Source organism: Macrotis lagotis, chromosome 1 (genome assembly GCF_037893015.1).
Source record: "Macrotis lagotis isolate mMagLag1 chromosome 1, bilby.v1.9.chrom.fasta, whole genome shotgun sequence".
Taxonomy (NCBI): Eukaryota; Metazoa; Chordata; class Mammalia; order Peramelemorphia; family Peramelidae; genus Macrotis; species Macrotis lagotis.
Genome location: NC_133658.1, coordinates 563635297 through 563657862, shown reverse-complemented (window position 1 = coordinate 563657862; position 22566 = coordinate 563635297). Strand labels below are relative to the sequence as shown.

At 36.0% G+C, this 22566-nt stretch overlaps 1 long non-coding RNA gene across 1 annotated transcript in view; it reads right to left on the bottom strand.

Annotated features, from left to right (window-relative positions):
* Positions 1-22566, bottom strand: part of LOC141507118 (uncharacterized) — a 212774-nt gene that overhangs the window by 39028 nt on the left and 151180 nt on the right. The gene's annotated exons all lie outside the window — the stretch shown is intronic.

The window sequence follows — 22566 nt, the reverse complement described above, 5'->3', positions numbered from 1 at the left end:
TATGATATATCCCCAAATAACTACTTTGACTATATCCTATAAGTTTAGGTATGTTGTCTCATTATGGTCATTGTCTTGGAAGAAATCATTAATTCCTTCTATGATTTGTTGTTTGATCCACTTATTCTTTAAAATTAGGTTATTTAGTTTCCAATTAGTTTTAGGTTTATCTCTCTATGGCCTAATATTGCATGTGATTTTTTATTGCATCATGAACTGAAAAGGATGCAATCAATATTTCTGCCTTTTTGCATTTGATTATGAGGTTTTTCTGTCCTAATACATGGTCTATTTTTGTGTAGGTGCCATGCACTGCAGAAAAAAAAGTAGATGCTTTTCTGTCTCTATTAAGTTTTCTCCAAAGATCTATCACATCTAGGTTTTCTAACATTCTGTTTATCTCCTTAGCTTCCTTCTTGATTATTTTATGGTTAGATTTATCCAATTCTGAGAGAGGGAGGTTGAGGTCACCCAGTAGTAGAGTTTTGCTGTCTATGTCTTCCTGTAACTCATTCAGCTTCTCCTTTAAGAATTTGGAATCTATACTACTTGGTGTATACATATTTATTATTGCAATTACTTCATTGTTTTTTAGGAGGGTATAGTTTCCATCCTCATTTTTTTAATGAGATCTATTTTTGCAACTGCTTTGTCTGAGATAAGGATTGCTACTCCTGTTTTTTTTTTTTCACTTTGACTGAGGCATAATATATTCTGCTCCAGCCTTTTACCTTTACTCTGTATGTATCTTTCTACTTCAAATGCATTTCTTGTAAGCAGCATACTGTAGGATTCTGGTTTTTAATCTACTCTACTTTTCACTTCCATTTTATGAGAGAGTTCATCCCATTCATATTCAAGGTTATAATTACTAATTCTTTATTGCCTTCTATGCTATCTTCCTTCTCTTTATATTTTCCCCCTTTCCCCCCTTATCCCTACTCCCCAGAATTTTACTTCTGAATACCACCTCCTTCAGTGTTTCCCTTCAATCCAACCCCTTCCCTTTTCTTTCCCATTTCCCGTTTCCTCTTCTTCCTTCCCTTCCTTCTATCAGTTCCTTCTCCCCTCTTTCCCCTCTTATTACTTGAAAGGTAAGATAAATTTCTAAACTAATCTGAATGTGTGTTAATCCCTCTTTGAACCAAAATCTGATGAGAATAAGAATCAGGTGGTTCTCACTTCCTTCCTTCTTCCCCTCTGTTCCAATAGGTCCTTTGCACCTCTTCATGTGATATAATTTACCCCCTTCAATCTCCCCCTTCCTCCTGTGTCTTTACTGTCTCCCTTTTTAAAATTTAATTTTTATTATTTTAATTTTAATTTAATTAAAAAATCATTCCATCAAGGTCATTGACATATCTTGAATGTATATTCCCTCTAATTACAATTCTCAAGAGTTATGAGAATCTTCCTCCCATGTGAGGATGTAACCAGTTTAATCTAATTGGATAACAGTTTTTCTTTTTTCCCTATTTAATCACTTCTGATTTAATTAATTATGGAGTATCTAAGTACTCTAAGTATTGGAACATTCTGAAAGTCTCTCCTAAGAACTTTATAATTGATTGTAAGATAGGGGAGACACTGGTTCAGAACCACCAAGCATAAGATTCCCTCATCAGATAAAGTGCTTAACTCTATGAGCAAGACAGAATTAGAGCAGGTCAAAGGAAACTGAGACACACAAGTTTAAAGTTAACACCCCAGATTTTCATCTGGGCTGTCTCAAACATAGTGATGTCATCTTGGTCTTCTTCAATGGAAAGACAAGAACAACTATACCCATATCCTTTAAACTCAATCTCTTCAACCATATTCACTCAATCTTTTTGTGGATTCTATCACTCTAAAATTTGTTTAGATCTATTATTTAAAGGTATTTGGAAAGGTCTGGGGAGAACTCAGGTAAGTCTCTGTCATTACTTCAACATCTTGGCTTTACCTATGAAGAGTAAAGATGGTGATGTAAGGCTAGCATGCTCCTGGAGCTTTCCCCTACACAACACTGAATTAAGGCTCTGTGCAGATATTAAGGCTACAGATCCCACCAAATAAGACAAGATCAAAAGAAGTTTTGATAGAGAATCTAAGAGGATTTTCAGTGAAGGTCTATCTCTTTGGGGAAAAAAGGGAAGTAAAGCCAACCTAGGCAGGAGTGCGGGAAAGCCAGTGGGAGGCTTTCAGTCATAGTGCATCCCAGGTCCTGACAGCTTGACAATAGCATATGTTGTGACAGCTATAGCAAGGAATATCCCAACCACAAACAAAATCTGAATCCTGAGAACACTGGGGCAAAAGACAGGACTGGGCTGGGAACAAACCACTGCATAGACAGAACCTGGGCATAAAGGAGGAAACAAACCTCTGCAAAGACAAGGCCTGGACTGCATAGGCAACACCTTGGCCAATAACACATCAGGGATAAGTCATCAATAAAAAGCTTGAATCTATATTACTTATACTACAGGAGAAGAGCTCAAACAATCAAATTGAAGCAAAAAAGTGAAAAGAGTACTCAACAGAGAGCTAATATGAAGATTAAAATGATAACAATGCCACCTCAGAAAAAGAGAGCAGTGGGGAAAAGAAAGAAGGCAATGTGAAATATCTCACTGATATTTCACCTAACCTGGAAAATAGATCCAGAAAAGATAATTTAAAATTATTGGATTACCTCAAAAACATGATCAATATGTCATTTTTTTCAAGAAATTATTAAGAAACTGCCCTCATATTCCAGAAGCAGAGGATAAAATAGAAATTGAAAGAATCCACCAATCACCTCCTGAAAGGGTTCCCAAAATTAAAACTGCAAGGAATATTATAGCCAAATTTCAAAATTCTCAAGTTACAAGCAACATGGAAGAAACAATTTAAATATCATGAAGCCAAAGTCAGAATAACATAAGATTTAGAAGCTTTTACATTAAGGTATCACAGGGGTTAGACGATGATATTCTGGAAGGCAAAGGAGTTTGGATTACAACCAAGAAATTCAATGAAATAGATGACTTTGAAACTTTTCTGATGAAATGACCAGAACTGAACCAAACATTTGATCTTCAAATATGAGATGCAGGTGGGTTGTAGGGTATGTTCAAGGAAAGTTAGTACCTCTGGTGTGAGGGCTGCTGAGCCCTTTGCAGGGTTTTTTTCCATCTTTGATGTTCATCTGAGTCATCTAACTCTCACCTGTGACTACAAGGAAATTAGCATGCACAAGGGCCACATGCCAGTAAACCATTTCATCAGAAGGTCTAAACCAGGTTGAGGGTAACTGAGCAAATCTCAAACTCATTAGTGAATTATCAAGAGTATCTACCTTAAGCATGTAGTCTTCCACTGAAGGAATGGGCAGATGAGAACACTTCATTCCAATGTTCATGAAGGCAACTGAAGCAGGTATTGTAGAGTGCTTAGATCTTACTTAGATGGTGACCTACTACTGAAAATTTGTATATCTCATGGTGTTTTCATCACAAGCACTGTCTTCCATTTACCTAAATGCAATAAAACTTCCTGAATGTTCCCTTGTAACAAACATTGGCATCTAAGACACTACATGATTATAACGAGAAGAGACAGACAGGATGTGAGAGTCATAAAGGCAATGTGTGGTGCAGAGTGCTGGACTGATCACAGACATATCCTCTCCAACCTAAATGTTCATATTCAGCAGAAGCATTGACCCCAAAGCAAAATGACCAGTAGAAGAATTTATTTCAAGAGAGAAGAATATCTCTCAGAGCAGCAACGGTTTGTGCTTGGAGGGAAAACTGAGGCAACACACAGTCACAGTTGATAATAGTGTAGCAGAAAAAGAGAGGGCAATTTTCAGAGATCTGGTATACATCACTGCATTTGTTCATCTGGGTCAGAACACTGGCAAACATCAAGACTGGTTTGATGAAAATGATGGGGGAAATACAAAATTTGTTAAATGAAAAATGAGAACCCCTTAGGGTTTAACAGCAGTATAGTCCATCCATTTCTAAGAAAGCAATATTTAATTCCATCAAAAGTAAAGTACAAGTGAAGCTTAGAGATATGCATGACTCTTGGCTCAGTAAGAAGGCAGATGAAATTTAGTTTTATGCAGATATTAGCAAACCAAACTTCTTTTATGATACCCTGAAAGCTATTTATGGGCCAAAGATACGGTACATATCAATAAGTCAGTGTTGATAGAGTCTCATTGATTAATGATAGGGACATGATCCTGGAGAGATGGTTTGAATACTTCTGTAGTGTTCTTAACAGACTGTCATCAATCAATGCAGAAGCCAATGATTGTTTATTACAAGTTGAAGTCAATAAGTCCCTAACTGAAGTTTCAACTGAAGAAGTTTTGAATGCCATTAGGTTCCTTTAAAGGGATAAAGTATCTGGTGCTGATTCTATTCCAGCTTTGAACTATATGGTGGTGGTGGTGGGGTCCATCACTCATCCAAAAACTGACTGAAATTTTCCAGGCTATAAGGCATGAAGAAATTATCACCCAAGAATTCAAGGATGCCTCCATCGTCCATCTGTATAAATGGAGGGAATAGATTGTTCTGTGACAATAAAAGGGTTATTTCTCTTTTAGTCATTGCTGAAATATTTCTGCCACATTCCTTTTCAATAGGCTGATCCTTCTGTGAGAAGATGGTCTCCTCCCTAAGAGTCAGTGTGGCTTCAGAAACAGTTGAGGAACAGTCAATATGGTATATTCTGCCCAACAACTCCAGGAAAAATGCCAAGAACAGAACAGAAGTGTGATTACAATATTTGTAGTATCTGACCAAGGCCTTTAATACTGTCAGAAAATTATGTCAAAAAATTATGTCAAACTTTGGTTGCCTGAAGAAGTTCATCAGTATTGCACATCAGCTTCATGATGGCTTGCTTGCATGGGTTCTGGATAATAGATGACACTCTTGAGATTTCCCATTTACCAATAGAATAAAACAATGCTTCCCATGCTTTTTAGCATGGTATTTTCATTCATGTTATCAAATGCCTTCACTGAGGATGAACACAGCATTAAGGTCAGCTACTGCAATGATAGTAGATTCTTCAACTTGAAAAGGCTACAACTGGGGGTGGGGGAGTGTTGGTGTATGATTTGTTTACAGATGACTATACTCAATGCAACTTCTGAAGCTGAGATGCAACAAAGTATAGATTGATTCTCTACTATTTGTGCTAATTTTGATCCAACAATTAACAGCAAGAAAACACAAGTGCTCCACCAACCAGTACCACATATCCACATGTGGAACTATTGATTATAGCAAATGGAAAAGTTTTGGGTACTGTGGACAATTTCACTTCCCTTGGAAGTCCCTCTTTTCCAGGGAGGTACATTCTGATAATGAGATTGACTCACTCATTGCTATAGCTAGCTCATTATTTGGGAGCCTCCAAAAGAAATTGTGGGAGAGGGCAGCTAGGTGGTGCAGTAGATAAAGCACTGGCCCTGGAGTCAGGAGTACCTGGGTTCAAATCTGGTCTCAGACATTTAATAATTACCTACCTGTGTGGCCTTGGGCAAGCCACTTAACTCCACTGCCTTGCAAAAACTAAAAAATTTGTGGGATAGAAGAGGTATTAGACTAACTACCAAATTTATGGTCTACAGAGCCATTGTGCTAGCCTCATTACTATACGCCTGGAAACTGGGACAATCTACAAGTGCCATTTCAGGAAATTGAATTTCTTTTATTAAAAATGTCTTAGGAAGGTTCTGAAGATCACCTGGCAGGAGAAGATACCAGACACAGTTCCCTTTCTCAAGATAAACTGCCAAGCATTTAAAGATTGCTACAGAGAGTGCAACTATAATGGCTGGACATTTTGTTAGAATGTCAAAATTATGCTTGCTAAAAGAACTATTCTATGGAGAACTCACACAGGGCAAGTACTCATAAGGGGATCAGAAGAAATGATACCAGGACACCCTGAAAATCTCTCTGAAGAACTTTAGAATCAATTTTTTAGAATCAAAGGGAGTCACTGGCACAGGACCATTCAGTGCTCATCAATGAAGGTGCTGCACTCTATGAGTTTGAAAGAAATGCTTTCTTTTTACTTATTTTTCTTGAAGTTTTTCCTCTTTTTTGGGGGGTGGTTATATTTACTTTTAGAACATGAGTAATGTGGTTATATTTTTCATGATTACACATTTTAACCTATGTCAAAAGGAAACATGACATACATAAGTTTAAAGTAAGCACCCCAGGTGTTCACATGGACTATTTGTGCCCAACATGTGGTAGAATTCCAAGCTCATGTAGGTGTGATCAGCCACAGTCAGACACATTGTAATTTGTCTCAAACAGAGTGATGTCATTTTTGTCTTTTTCAATAATGAAAGACAAGGACTAACCAACAAGACTCAAGTGAAACATTAAAGATAAACAGAAAAAGCAAATCATAAAAGACAATGATGTTGAACTGTTTATATTCCTGTATGGGAAGATGATACTGATATTCATATGAACTTTCTTATTAATTATGGTGGTTAGAAGGAGCATATACAGACAAACACAGGTGGGAGTTGAATTTGAAGGGATAATATACTAAAAAGATGGAATCAGTGTATGAGAGAAGAATGTACTGGGAGAAAGGGGAAGGGAGAGGTAGAATGAAGTAAATCATTTTACATTATAGAGGCAAGAAAAATCTTTTGTGGTGAAATGGAAGTGCATGGAGGTGAGGGGGTTAACCTTACTCTCATCAGAATTAGCTCAGAGAGGAAATAACACACACACACACACACACACACACACACACACACACACACACACACACACACACACACACATATATTTGGGGTAAAGAAATCTATCTTACCCTAGTTGCAGTGGATAGAGCCCTGGCCTTCAAGTCAGGAGGAGGGGAAGCCAGCCTCAGATACATGATGGTTGCCAGCTGTGCAACCTTGGACAAGTCATTTAACCCTGTTTGCCTCCCATTCAGGACCATCTCCAGTCATCCTGATTCATATCTGGTCACTGGACCCAGATGATTCTGGAGGAAAAAGTTAGACTGGTGACTTAGCACAGTACCCTCTCATTCCAATCCAATTCATGTGCTTTCCATGTCATCACCTCCCTGATGAATGAAGGAAAAATAGCTGCCTCAAGGAAAGTAGGAGAGGAAAGGGACAGGAGAAAGGGGTAGATGATAGAAGAGGGAAAAGATTATGGGAAGGAGTAGTTGTATGCAAACTTTTGATAAGGGACAGGGTGAAAGGAGAGAGAGAGAATAGAATAAATGGGGGGTAATAGGTTGGAGGGGAAAACATTTAGCAATAGTTACTGTGAGAAAAAATATGGAAACAGTTTCTCTGATAAAGATCTCATTTCTCAAACAGAGAACTGAGTCAAATTTATAAAAAAATAGGTGCCATTCTAGAATTGATAGATCCAGGACATAAACTGTTTTCAGATGACGTTATCAATGTTATCTATTTAAATCATTTTAAAATAGTGTCCTAGAATACCATCTGTATCCAGGGAAAGAATTGTAGAGTTTGAACAAAGATCAAAGACTATTACCTTTAATTTTATTTTTGTTTTTAGGTTTTTGCAAGGCAAATGGGGTTAAGTGGCTTGCACAGCTAGGTAATTATTAAGTGTCTGAGGCTGGATTTGAACTCAGGTACTCCTGACTCCAGGGCTGGTGCTCTATCCACTTCACCACCTAGCTGCCCCTACCTTTAATTTTTTTAAAAAAAGTTATTTTATTACATAATTTTGTTGTCACTTTATTTTTCTTCTTTAAGGATATGATTTCTCTTTCATCATATACCATGGAAACAATGTAAAGACTAACAGACTGCCTTCTGTGGGGGGTTGGGTGGAGGGAAGCAAGATTAGGGGGAGAATTGTAAAATTCAAAATTAATTAATTAATTAATTGAAAAAATAAAATAGTGACCTAACTCACTATTGATAAGAGAAATGTGGTTTGGAACAATTCTGAGGTATACCTATGGGACTGGTCAATAGAATAGAAAGAGAAAATGACAAATGCTGGAAGGAATGTAGGGGAAAATGAGAAATTAATGCATTGTTGGAAGATTTGTGGTGGTTTAACAATTCTGTAGAGCATGATGAAACTAGCAATGCCACTACTAGGTCTGTATTACAGAACAAATGAAGAACAGGAAGGAAAAGCACATTATATAGATGCACGTATATACATCTATCTATCTATCTATCTATCTATTTATTTATCTATCTATCTATCATCTATCTATCTATATGTAAGGATATTTATAGAAGTTCTTTTCTGGTGATGGGGGGCTGGAGATTGAGGGGATGCCCATTAGTTAGGGAATGACTGAACAAGTAGGGATTTGTGATTAAGATGGAATTCTGTTCTTTTATAAGGAATGATGAACAGGATGCCCTCAAAAAACTTTAAATGAGCAGATGCAATGTAAAATGTTCTATATGCAAAGTAACAGCAATGTTGTAGGGTGATTGATTATGAAATAAATAAACCTTTCTCATCAATTCTGTGACCCAAGAGAACTCTGAAGGATTCTGTCCAAGCCAAAGACAGAGCTGATAGTGTCCGATTACAGACTGAGATGTATTTTTTTTCCTCTTTTTACTTTATTTTTCTTGAAGTTTTTCTCTTTTTTTGGGGGGGGGGGATTATGGTTTACTTTTACAGCATGACTATTGTGGTTATGTTTTTTTTTTTTCTTTTTGCAAGGCAATGGGGTTAAGTGACTTGCCCAAGGTTGCACAGTTAGGTAATTAATAAGTATTTGAGGTTGGATTTGAACTCAAGTCCTTCAGGGTTGCTGCTCTATTCATGGCTCTATCTAACTGCCCCTGTGATTATGTTTTTCATGACTACACATTTTTAACCTATGTCAAATGACTTACTTTCTCAATGAGGGGGAATGAGGTGGGAGAAAAGGAGAGAATTTAGAACTCAAGGTTTTAAAAGTGAATGTTGAAATTTGTTTTTGCATGTAACTGAGGGAAAAATTAAATTAAATTAAATTAAATTAAGAATAACCTAACTTCTTTTTACTTTTTCTTATAATACTGTATACCCCATTTGGACTCAGTATATCCTTGAATTTCTTCACATAAGGCATTCCATCTCCCAATTCTGAGCATTTTCACTGACTGGTACCCATGCCTGAAACTCTCTTCTTCCTCAACTCTGTCTCCTCTTACCTTTCCTGTTTTCCTTCAAGTCCTAGCTAAAAATCTTGCAGTGGATAGAGCACCAACCTGGGAAGTCTCATCTTGAACTTAGATACTTCCTAATTGTGTTCCCTTGGGCAAATCACTGAGCCCTTTTTGCCTCAGTTTCCTCATCTATAAAGATTAGCTGGAGAAGGAAATGAATGGCAAACCACTCCAATATCTGTCAATAAAATCCTAAATGGGTTCATAAAGAATTAGACATGACTGAAATGACTAACCAACTTAATTCCCTCTGCTGACGATCATGTATGTTTCTTATGTGTACTTAGTTGCCTGTACTTTGTCTCCTGTCTTAGACCGTGAGCTCCATGAGAACATGGACTATCTTGTTCTTTTCTTTGTTCCCCTAGCACTTAGCACACTGCCTAACACACAATAGAGTTTAGTAAATACTTGTTGACAGACTAATTGATCGAAGAAGAAAAGTAGTTCAAAAAATTAGCTGATACATAAAAAAATCTTACATCCTTGCCACTGTCCCATATCCACATCCCTGCATAGAAGCTGAGGGAGGTATCTACTCATATCCATCCCTGCCTGTTCACCAGACCCCTTAATCAGTCATTTCAAATTCCTTCCAACAATTTTGTGTCTTGCAACATAATGGTCACCTAATCCATAATCAGGTCCTTCCTCAAGCATGTTCTACTCTTGCACATCTGAGATTTGAAAATCTTTTAACATCGTCTGTGATGGAATTACTGATAAAATTCATAGAATATCAGACCAGGAAAGAATCTGGATCATCGAGTTCAGATTCCTTATTTTATAGATGAAGAATGTATCACATCCACAGTCCTGTGGCAAGTTAATACTAGCTTAAAGTCATAGTGTATAGAGTATTTGACCTGGAGTCAGAAAAATCTGAATTCAAATCTAATCTCAGACATTTATTAGTTGTCTGATCCCAAGGGAAGTCACTTAATTTCTACCTGCTTCAATTTCCTCATCAATAAAATGAGGATAAAAATAGCATATGAATCCTAAGGTTCTTGAGAGCATAAGAGGAAGTAATAATTATAAAGCACTAATTAAATACTAGCTATCAGTATTCATCTCTCTACTATTTCACATTGCTTCCCTGTTTTTTTGCAATTCTTAAAGTTGTATATTCATATTTAAAAAATTTAAAAGCACTATTATCTTTTTGGTGTGTGCATCTCTTTTTTTTCTCTTTCTACTAGACTAAGTCAAACTTTTCTATGATATTCTTTCCTGTGGTAGTCTTAACCTAAATCATCCATGGAGAATTTTCCTAAGACCAATCCCCTCTCCCTCCAGCCCAAGTTATTCCCAGTAGAATTTTTTTTTTTGGCATGATTTCTTAGGCTACATAAGAATCACCCAGAATTTTTATTATTCAGAGTCGGTTGTATTATAGAATTTGCATTCAAATAGAGTCACCAGGAGAAATATTAGAATTATAAATATGTGGGAGCAGGGGAGGGAAAGCTTGAAATTATTGAAAACACTATACAACTTATGAACTCATTCAAGTCTCATCTGTTTGGGATTTTTTTGCAAGGCAATGGGGCAAAGTGGCTTGCCCAAGGTCACACAGCTAGGTAATTAATAATTAATTGTTTGAGGTTGGATTTGAACTCAGGTACTCCTGACTCCACCGCACCACTTACCCACCCCTCAAGTCTTATCTTTGACAAAGGTTGACCCTGATGCTGGGCAAGTCCATGTCACTTCTCAGGGTCTTGGGCAACTCTGTGGCTATTAGTTACTGAAATGAAATCACTGGTCTAGACAAAAAGGAAGGAAGAAAAGAAGAAAAGAAGGAAGGAAGGAGGGAAGGAGGGAAGACAAAGGGAGAGAGGGAGAAAAGAAGGAAGAAGAAGAAAGGAGGGAGTTGAGGGGGAGAGGAGGGAGTTGAGGGAAGAAGGAAGGAAGTGAGAAAGGATGGAAGAAAGGAAGGGAGGGAGGGTGGGTGAAGGAAAAAGGGGAAGGGAAGAAGGGAGGAAAGGAAAAAAGGAAAGGAAGGAGGAAGGGAAGGAAGAATGGAGAAAGGAAGAAAAGGAAGAGAGAAGAAAATGTGGAAACTCAAAAAGGAAGGAGAAAAGAGGGAGAGAGCAAAGAAAGAAGGAAGGGAGAGAAGAAAGAATCATTTCTGAGACTCCAGAAGATTTTTTAATCCCTTGTTTTCAGACTTAACATGGCATCACAGAACCATAGACTAGAACTAGAATAGGCTTTAGAAGCCATATCATCATAAAATTATAGATCTAGACCTGGATGACACCTCAGAAGTCTTCTAATCCAAACTTTTCATGTACAAAAAAGAAACTGGGGGTCTAAAAAACCTAAGTGACCCATAACCAGGGTCATACAGGTACCAAATCTTGGAAGCAGGATTTAAAACCAATTCCTCTGACTTTAGAACTAGAGTTTTTAATCACTGTAACTGTCTTTGTGTAGGCTTTATTTTTTTTTAAAAGTGAGTATTGCATGATGAGATGTGTATTCAGACTACTCCTACTCACTGTCTGGTGGACCTGTTCTGGGTGGAGCATGTCTCCCAGAATTTTTTGATAGACACAAACTTTATTTCCAGACTCTTGGCATAGGAATGAACCAAAGTGTTTGTTAGTCTGAGACTTGTTCACTCTGAGTGTTTAAACATGATTGAAATATGCACTGGAGATTGTGAGTTCACATTGTTTCCTCTGGAATGAGGCTTAAAATCCTAGTTAATTTTACATGCCAATAGGCTGTAAGTGAATGATCTATATGACATTTTTTTGTCTAGTGACTGCCCAATGGTTCTAAAATACATTAATTACTTTCTATGTTATAAGAAGGTGTTTGGGGTGAGAACTCATTCGGGGGTTTTTAATTGAAATTATTATTTCAATGAATGTAGGGAACACCTGATATGGAAATTTCCTTCTCTGATGCAGATCAACAATTCATATGAAACATTTTTTTTTACTCTTTTTAAAAATTTCATTTATTTAAGGCAATGGGGTTAAATGACATTGTTATGAGGTGGGGAAGGGTAGGAAAACAAGAACAACAAAAAAAATAACAAGAAAAACAAGGAAACAAAAATGGATATTTTGAGGGCGGCATTCAAATCCTTTATCTGACCCTTAATGACTATGTGTGTGGGGGGGGGGAGGAAGGAGAATGTTTAATATTTTATTTTTTATTTTATTTTATTTTTCCAATTATATGTAAAAAATAATTTTTAACATTTGTTTTTAAAACTTTGGGTTCCAAATTCTCTCCCTTATTCTCTCTGTACCCTTTACCCCCACCCTCATTGCAAAGATTAGTAATTTGATATAGGTTATACATATGTAGATAAACAAAAAAATTTCTTAGTGGTCATGTTGGGAAAAAACAGATTAAAAAAGGAAAACCTCAAGAAGAATAAAGTAAAAATCAGTATGCTTCAATCTGTATTCAAGTACCATCAGTTCTTTCTCTGGGGTTAAATAGCAATTTTATCAAAAGTCCTTATGAGTTGTCTCGAATCATTGAATTTCTGGGAATAGCTAAGTAATTCACAGCTGATTACCTCATAGTATTGTTACTTTGTACATAGTCAAATTTCATAGTACATAATACATATTTCATTTTGCATGAGCTTTTGTAAGCCTTTCCAGACTTTTCTGAGAGCATCTTGCTCATCATTTCCCATAGCAGGAAAGTATTCTATCAAAATAACATATGACAATTTGTTCAACCATTCCTCAATTAATTCCTTCAATTTCCAAATCCATTACCACCAGAAGAAAAAATTTCTTTGAACTTAGAAGTTCTTTTCCTTTTGGGGTTTTTTAATCTCATTTGGGTTACAGACCTAGTAGTAGCATTGCTTGGTCAAAGGGTGTGCACTATTTCACAGGCCTTTAGGTATAGTTCCAAATTTCTATAGATTGGATGAATCAGTTCATAAATTCATAGTGTGTTAATATCTGATTTTTCTCACATCCCCTTCAACATTTGTCTTTTTTCCTTTTTCTGTCTTATTAGCCAATCTAATAGGTATGAGATAACATCTCAGAATTGTTTTAATTTGCATTTTTCCAATCAACATTCTTTTCATTATGAATATAGATAACTGTAATTACCTCAACTGAAAACTGTTCAAGTCTTTTGATAATTTATCAATTGGGGAATGAGTCTTCTTTACCAAGCTCTTAACTGTTTTTTTTTTTTAAGAAATTATTTTCTTCAGTGAGCTTTTGTAACTCCTTTTCCACTTGGCCAATTTTGCTTTTTAAGGTCTTTTTCCCATTCACTTTTTTGTGACTCTTTTATTACTTCTGCAAGATGCATAATCTTTTGTGCAAGATAATTCACCTCATTCTAGCTCCCCCTTTCCCTTTTTTCTCAGAACATTCCTCTCATCTCTTAATTTTATTTTTTAGATATTTAACACATTCCTGTTCTCCCTCTCTTTTTCTATATATATATATATATATATATATATATATACATATATATATGTATATATATATATATATATATAAATACTCCTTCTAACTGCCTAATAATGAGAAAGTTCTTACTAGTTACAAATATCTTCCAAAGTAAGAATTTAACCAGTTTAAGCATATTTTCCATTTCCTATTTACCTTCTCTTGAATCATAAAAGCTTCTCTTGAAAGTCAAATGTTCTGCTTAGATATGGTCTTTTCATCATAACTGTTTGAAAGTTCCATATTTCAGTGAATGTCTATCTTTCCCCCTGAAAGGATATGCTCAATTTTGTTGAGTAGTTGATTCTTAATTATAATTCAAGTTTTTTAGTCTTCTGAGATATCATATTCTAAGCTTTGATCCTTCAGTGTAGAAGCAACTAAATCTTGTTTTATCCTGACTCTGACTTCTTTCTGGCTGCTTGCAATATTTTCTCATGATCAGGGAACTCTGGAATTTGGCTATAATATCCCTGGGAAATTTTCATTTGAAGGTCAATTTCAGGAACTAATTGGTAAATTCTTTCAAATTCTGCTTCTAGAATAAAGTAAGCTTTCCTTAGCAATTTCTTGAAAGATTAAGTCTAGACTCTTTTTTGGATCAAGGTTTTCCTGTATCTATTTTCCATGTTAGTTGTTTTTCTAATGAGATATTTTGCATTGTCTTTTTTTATTCTTGTTTTAATGTTTCTTGATTTCTCATAACATCATTATTTTCCATTTGCCCAATTCTAATTTTTAAGAAATTATTTTCTTTAGTGAGCTTTTGTAACTCCTTTTGCATTTGGCCAATTTTGCTTTTTAAGGTCTTCTTCCCATTGACTTTTTGTGCCTCTTTTACTATTTGGTCTAGTCTGGGGTTTTTTGTTGTTGTTTATTTGTTTTTTAAATTTTTAGGTGGTGCAATGGATAGAGCACTGGCCCTGGAGTCAGGAGTACCTGAGTTCAAATCCGACCTCAGACACTTAATAATTACCTAACTGTGTGGCCTTGGGCAGGCCACTTAACCCCACTGCCTTGCAAAAATTAAAAAAAAAAAAGAATGAAGGACAGGGGCAGCTAGGTGGTACATGAATAGAGCACTGGCCCTGAAGTCAGGAAGACTTGAATTTAAATCCAGATCTCAGAAACTTAATACTTGCTTAGCTGAGTGACTTTGGGCAAGTCACTTAATCTCACTGCCTTGCATAAACAAAGAAACAAACAAAAAGAATATAGGACAAGCATTAATTGATTGATTGTACCCTGAAAAATCTAGTAGCCGCATGATCTGACCAACCCATCTGAGCCAGCTATATCTCAGTAACTAAACTGATTTTAGTTTGGTTTTAATGCATGTCCCACTCTGGTTGAACCTATGAATTGTGCATAGTCAAATGATCTTTTTGGTCTGCCCAGAAGCAATTGAACCTAATGGAGAGATAGTATATTAAATGACCAAATTGTGTGACTCATCCCACTGCATCTAGACACAGCATCCTGCCCTAGGAGGAGAAAGTTTATATGGACTGCAGTGACTTGTCCATCACAAGCTTCTTTAGGACATCATAAAAAATCTCTAGGCAAGGGACACCAAGGTCTTGTTTTTGCAGATTTTTTTATTTATCTTCATCATTTGTGTTTCCAGCTTGTGTGCCTCATTACTATTGTACTTTAAATTAATGCTTTCTTTTCTTCCTGTGGACTGTGCGACATGTGAGTGTGAGTGTGACCCTGGTCTTGAGGAAGAATGCTTTGCAATTACTCTTCTTGTTATTTGAGAAATTAGTTTACTCATTGATTCTTTTTTTTTAGGTTTTTGCAAGGCAAACGGGGTTAAGTGGCCTGCCCAAGGCCACACAGCTAGGTAATTACTAGGTGTCTGAGGCTGGATTTGAACCCAGGTACTCCTGACTCCAGGGCCAGTGCTTTATCCACTATGCCACCTAGCCGCCCCTTACTCATTGATTCTTTAGGAATGGCTCACTGATGGGGACTTATGGGTTGTAGTATGGAAGAATAGTCACCCACTGAGTTTCTCCTAGCATCCTGAGAATAGGAGCACTCACCAAACTTGGTACCAAGCCTGCCACTGCTAATATGAGTTGGGGCAATGGGTCCAGGTTTGAAGACCTCCAAAGTTAGGGAAATGACTACCTCCTGAAATATATATTCTGCTTTTAGATAACTGTAATCATAAGGAAGATTTTCTTTGCATCAAGTCCAAATCTACCTTTCCTTTAGATTTGTAGGACCACAGATTGAAAGCTACAAGAGACCTTAAGGTCCTGGTTGCCAAAATCACCTAATAAAATCCAAGAGTATGATTTTGTATTGTTGTTCATTCATTTTTATGATTCTTTGAGACTCCATTTGTGATTTTTCTTAACAAAGACACTGGAGTGGTTTGCCATTTCCTTCTCCAGCTCATTTTATAGATGAAGAACTGAGGAAAACAGAATCAACTTTGTTTTTGTTGCTGTTTTTAACTGTTTTGTGACTTGCTGGGCTCACACAGCTAGTAAGGGTATGGGACCAGATTTGATTTCAGGAACATGAATCTTCCTAACTATTCACTGTACCATCTAGCTGCCTTGAGATTATTCAATATTAGCAATGCTGTTTTAAGAAAGATTGATTAAATAAGTCATTTTGACAATTATAAATACCCAAATTAACTATAAAGGACATATGAAGAAAGACACTATTTGCATACAGAGAAACAACTGATAAACAGAAAAATGTATAGAATAATTTTACATATTTTTACCTATTTGTATTTCATGATAGCTATGTCTATGACTGAGGAGGAAAGAAAAAAGAAAACAGAAAGGAAATTTGTTATATATATTTAAAAGGGGTAGCAAATTGTACATAAAGATTTGCAGTTTCGTGTGCAATCATCTCTTTATTATGCTATGTTTTGAAATACTTGTTTTGTTCCATAAATTAAAAATAAAATAAATTAAAAGTAAGTAAAATAAAAAGAGATTAAGTTTACATATCATCTAATCAAGTTTTACTTTTACCAATATGAAAATTAAGATCCAGAGAGCAGAAGTAGATTACTAAAGGTTACATAGGTATTGAGTGAGAGAGGAAGGTGTTTCAAATCTTTCAGAATTGTCTTTACAGTATCTTAGCACCTTGAATAACTTGATGTCTATAATCTCATATGAATTAAAGATGAAGTTGAAAGGGAGATAGCAAACAGACAAATAATTTTGCCTTTTGACCATCAAAGGCAGTGAAAACACCACTACTGAACTCACTATCCCAGATGTGTAGCCATTAAATGGTGGAACTAGAAGCAGAACAGCTAGAGGCAGAACAATTGGGAAGATATGAAGGATCAGTCTTCAAGATATAAGACACATCTGAAGATATCATAGAAATATAAAAATATCTCACAATGATAAAAATGTATTTCAGAGAGCATTAGCACCTACCAATCTAATGTCTTTCCCCCTCTATTTTATGTTATTTATAAGAATGATCTACATATTCATTTATGACATTTTTAAGATGGTAGACAAAGGAAAGAGGAATATTTTATAAACAATATTTTATACTAGACAATTAACCTGAAAATTCATTGACTGTAATTAAGCAAAGTAAAATGTAACTTTAAATAAAACATTTATATATTGTTCATTATGTGCCAGCCACTGTACTGGGCATTTTACAAACATTATCTCATTTGATCCCCCAAAAACTTTGTGAGGTCTTGATTTTCAGTTTTATCCAGTTAATTATCACATGGACCATAAAAAGTATGGTAAAGATAGTGCGGTGATCTGCCATTTCCTTCTCCAGTGAATTAGGACAAAGTAACTTGCCTAGAGTTTCAGAGCTAATAAACACCTGAAGCCACATTTGAATTCAGGACTTAATGATGCCTACCCTGTGAGGTTGGAAGCATTATTATCCCCAAATATGGACATAGAAATACAGAAGTTAAATGACTTGTCCAGGGTCACAGAGTTAGAAAGTATCTCAGGTCAAATGTGAACTTAGTTCTGCCTTAACTTTAAATCCAACTCTATTATGTCACCTAGCTGCCTCAGCAACTTTGGAGATTCTCCTCTTAACAATGTGCCATCCATACAGTCATCAAAATGATACAAGATTCCTTACAAGGCAAAATGAGCTGACCTTATACCAAGTTAGAATAATAAAAATGGTAATCTATGTAATCATAATACCTCCAAGCTGTCTTATTAAACAAATAATTGATATAGAAAATTGGGAAATAAATGAAAAAATGGACACCAGTGCAAATTATCACTATTTACTATAGAACTCTAACCAATGTGAAACAATTGTCATCAAAAGCAGAGCATAAGTTCCTGAAAAACATACCAACAGCAAAGACTGTACTTGCCAAGCAGTGAATATCAAAATAGTTGATAATAAAAATTCATTTACAAAAGCTTATGGAAAGACACTTCTGCTTGGTAACCAAGATGGTGAAGTAAAGGCAGGGACTTTCTTGAGCTCTAGCCCCAAATTCCCCCAATATCTTTAAATAATGACTCTAAACAAATTCTAGAGCGACAGAACTTCAAAAAGAAAAAGTGAAACAATTGTCTAGTCCAAGATAACTTGGAAGATTATTGGGAAAGGTCTGTTGCACTGGGGTAAGAGAGGAGCACTGTCCAGTGAAGGCCTCAGTAGAGTAGATCTGGCCCCAGTGAACCAGGAGCAGTCCTTAAGAGGGGCAGTGGCAGCAGCTATTTCCAGAACTCTTGGCACACAGATGGTAAAGGGATCAGAAGGGGTCTCTTTATCACTGAGGTAGGACTCTGTTGCTTTGCCCAAACTCAGATTTGGTTTTCAGTCCTGGATCCCAGGAAGAGGAGGAAAAGTAACAAAACAGAGTTTGCTGCTGCAGGTATGTGGGGACCCATAGACCAGTGCACAGGCCAGGAGAGTAGTAAAATTTTCTCTTTAGATCACTCATATCAACTTGGAAGAACTGAAAACTAGTAGGTCCCTAGAAGTATCTCTGGAAGCAGCTGCACAAAACCTTTGAAGCTTGGGTCAATGCACCCTGCACCCTAGAAGCTGAGACCTACTTTAGCAAAGAGTTAACGTCAAGTCATATGTTAGGGAAATGAGCAAACAGAAGAAAAAAATCTGATCATAAAAAGTTACTGTGGTGACAGAAAGATCAATGCGCACACTCAGAAGAAGATAGAAAAGTCTTACATTCAGAATTTTCAAGAAAAATATGTATTGGTCTCAGACCATGGAAAGGATTTTTAAAATCAGGAAAAACTGGGAAGAGAAATGAAAGTGATACAGGAAAATCATAATAAATGAATCAGTAGCTTGGTGAAGGAGACACAAAACATATTAAAGAAAATAGCATTTAAAAAACCAGATTGGGTCAAATGGAAAAAGTTATTGATGAGAGGAATGGCTTAAAAAGAATTGGCCAAATAGAAAAGCCAAGGATAAAAGTACACTGAAGAAAATAATTCTTTAAAATATAGAATTGATCAAAAGCTTATTATGATATATGGCGTTAGAAGATTATGAGCATTAAACACATGAAGCAGCTACTAGAGATCTAGGAGGAAAATGATGTTATAAAAAGTTTAGGGGCAGCTAGGTGATGCAGTGGATAGAGCACCAGCCCTGGAGTCAGGAGTACCTGAGTTCAAATCCAGCCTCAGACACTTAATAATTACCTAGCTGTGTGGCCTTGGGCAAGCCACTTAACCCCATTTGCCTTACAAAATCCTAAAAAAAAAAGTTGAGTATGAGATACATTCATTTAGAATATATATATATATATATTATATATTCATAGTTAATATATTATTTTCTCCATTTACAATTTATAACTTTTTAAAAAAAATTTTGAGTTCCAGCAATTCCACCACTGGTTCTGTATTCCAAAGAGATCAAAGGGAAAGGGGAAGGACCTATATGTATCATGAAGCTTGTAGTATCTCTTTATGGTAGCAAAAATTTGGAAATTGAGGGATGCTTCATCTATTGGGAAGTGATTGAACAAGTTGTGTCATGTGGTTATGTGGAATATTGTTGTGCTTTGGGAAGTGACAGTGATTTCAGAGGATCATGGCAGAGCCAAGAGAGATAATAATGCACAGTGATAGCAGTGTTGTAGTTATGATCAGCTGTGAAGGATTTGGCTACTCTGATCTCATCCAGACATCTCTGGGAGACTCATGATTGAAGGATGCTAACATATCAGAGACAAAACTGGAAAACTCTATAAGTGTAAATTTCTTGCTTTAAAGAAAATCATACTAATACAGAAATATGTTTTGCTTGATTTTACTCATATAGTTGATAGCCTTCTTAGTGAGTGGGGGGAAATTTGGAACTCAAGGTTTGAAAAAATTGTTGAAAAATAAATAATATTTTTGTTTTTAAAAATTTTTTTCAAGATTTTATTTATTTTGAGTTTTACAATTTTTCCCCTGATCTTACTCCCCCCCCCCCCACAGAAGGCAATTTGTCAGTCTTTATATTGTTTCCATGGTATATATTGATCCAAATTGAATGTGATGAGAGAGCAATCATATCCTTAAGGAAGGAACATAAAGTATAAGAGATAGCAAGATCAGACAATAAGATATCAGTTTTTTTTTCCTAAATTAAAAGTAATAGTCCTTGGTCTTTGTTCGAACTCCACAGTTCTTTCTCTGGATACAGATGGTATTCTCCATTGCAGACAGCTCGAAATTGTCCCTGATTGTTGCACTGATGGAATGAGTGAGTCCATCAAGGTTGATCAACCCCCATGTTGCTGTTAGGGTGAACAGTGTTTTTTTGTTTCTGCTCATCTCACTCAGCATCAGTTCATGCAAATCCCTCCAGGCTTCCCTGAATTCCCATCCTTCCTGGTTTCTAATAGAACAATAGTGTTCCATGACATACATATACCACAGTTTGTTAAGCCATTCCCCAATTGAAGGACATTCACTTGATTTCCAGTTCTTTGCCACCACAAACAGGGCTGCTATGAATATTTTTACACAAGTGATATTTTTACCCTTTTTCATCATCTCTTCAGAGTATAGACCCAGTAGTGGTATTGCTGTATCGAAGGGTATGCACATTTTTGTTGCCCTTTGGGTGCAGTTCCAAATTTCTCTCCAGAAAGGTTGGATGAGTTCACAGCTCCACCAACAATGTAAGTGTCCTAGATTTCCCACAACCCTTCCAACAATGATCATTATCCTTTCTGGTCATATTTGTCAGTCTGAGAGGGTCATCCCTCTCATGGTGGTACCTCAGAGAAGCTTTAATTTGCATTTCTTTAATAAGTAATGATTTAGAGCAATTTTTCATATGACTATGGATTGCTTTGATCTCCTCTTCTGTAAATTGCCTTTGCATATCCTTTGACCATTTGTCAATTGGGGGATTTTTCTTTAATTTTGACTCAGTTCTCTATATATTTTAGAAAGGAGTCCTTTGTCAGAAACATTAGTTGTAAAAATTGTTTCCCAGTTTACTGAATTTCTTTTGATCTTGGTTACAATGGTTTTGTCTGTGCAAAAGCTTTTTAATTTAATGTAATCAAAATCATCTAGTTTGTTTTCAGTGATGTTCTCCATATCTTCCTTAGTCATAAACTGCTTCCCTTTCCATAGATCTGACAGGTAAACTAGTCCTTGATCTTCTAGTTTGCTTATAGTATTTTTTTATGTCTAAACCCTGTATCCATTTGGATCTTATCTTGGCATAGGGTGTGAGGTGATGGTCTAATCTAAGTTTCTTCCATACTAACTTCCAATTTTCCTAGCAGGTTTTATCAAAGAGAGTAAATAATATTTTTAAAAAGAAAAAAAAAGTTGAGTTTCTCTCTCTCCTCTCACTCATTGAGAAGGCTATTTTATATAGGTTATACATGTGCAATCATACAAAGCATATTTACATATTAGTTTTGTTGTGTAATTCATAGTCTCTTGAAAGTTTATTGAAACAAGAACAAACATGCAAAAATTGAAAATAGATGAATCAACATTTCTATTTAAAAAAAAATATTTTCTCTCTGAATAACAGAAAGACTACCATATTTGAACTCTACTGTTCAATCCTTAATGCATATGTTAAGGTCATAAAGCATTTCTTATAAGACTCTGTGAAAGAGATAATGTTTAACTGGTCTCCTATGTTCAATTTCCAGGGAAGTATAAAACATATGTTTGCAAAAGGTGTTTACAGCATAGAGCCCATTTGGAAGGGGTTTTGTCTCTGGCTGGAGAGGGATGTAACAGCAGGGATGTCTGAATAAGTGGCTTTCCATATAACTCCATTATCCCACAATCTCAAAACAATGAGTCAAATCACATATTTAGTAATTATAATTTCAGATTTTAGTGGCCATGACCCAAGCTTTGAACACCACCTTGATTTTAGGTTTGGAAACTCCAGAGATTAGAATTCTGCTTTGAGTACCCTTGCTGGAAAGGGAGCTAGTAGAAGGTTGGATGTTTCCATAACTGAAAATAGAACACAGTATAGCAGCAGATATCTTCATAATTGAAAATGCCTATTATATACAGAGAGAAGATGAGAACTGAAAGACCTACTCATGAACGACTCATGCATTCCATCAATTACAACACCATGTCCCCAATCCCTGATAGAAGATATGGATGCAGGATGAACAGTAATAAATGAATTATTTTTCACTTGTTTCAGTCATGTCTGACTCTGTAATCTCATTTGGATTTTTTGGTAGAGATACTGGGATGACTTACTATTTCTTTGTCCTGCTCATTTTTCAAATAATAAACTGAGGCAAACAGGGTTAAGTGTTGAATCTTTCTGCCTGCATACCAACACTATCCAATGTACCATCTAGATTCCCACTAGATGAGTAGTGATCTATAATATTTGATGGAATATCATGATGGTAATATTACACACACACACACACAC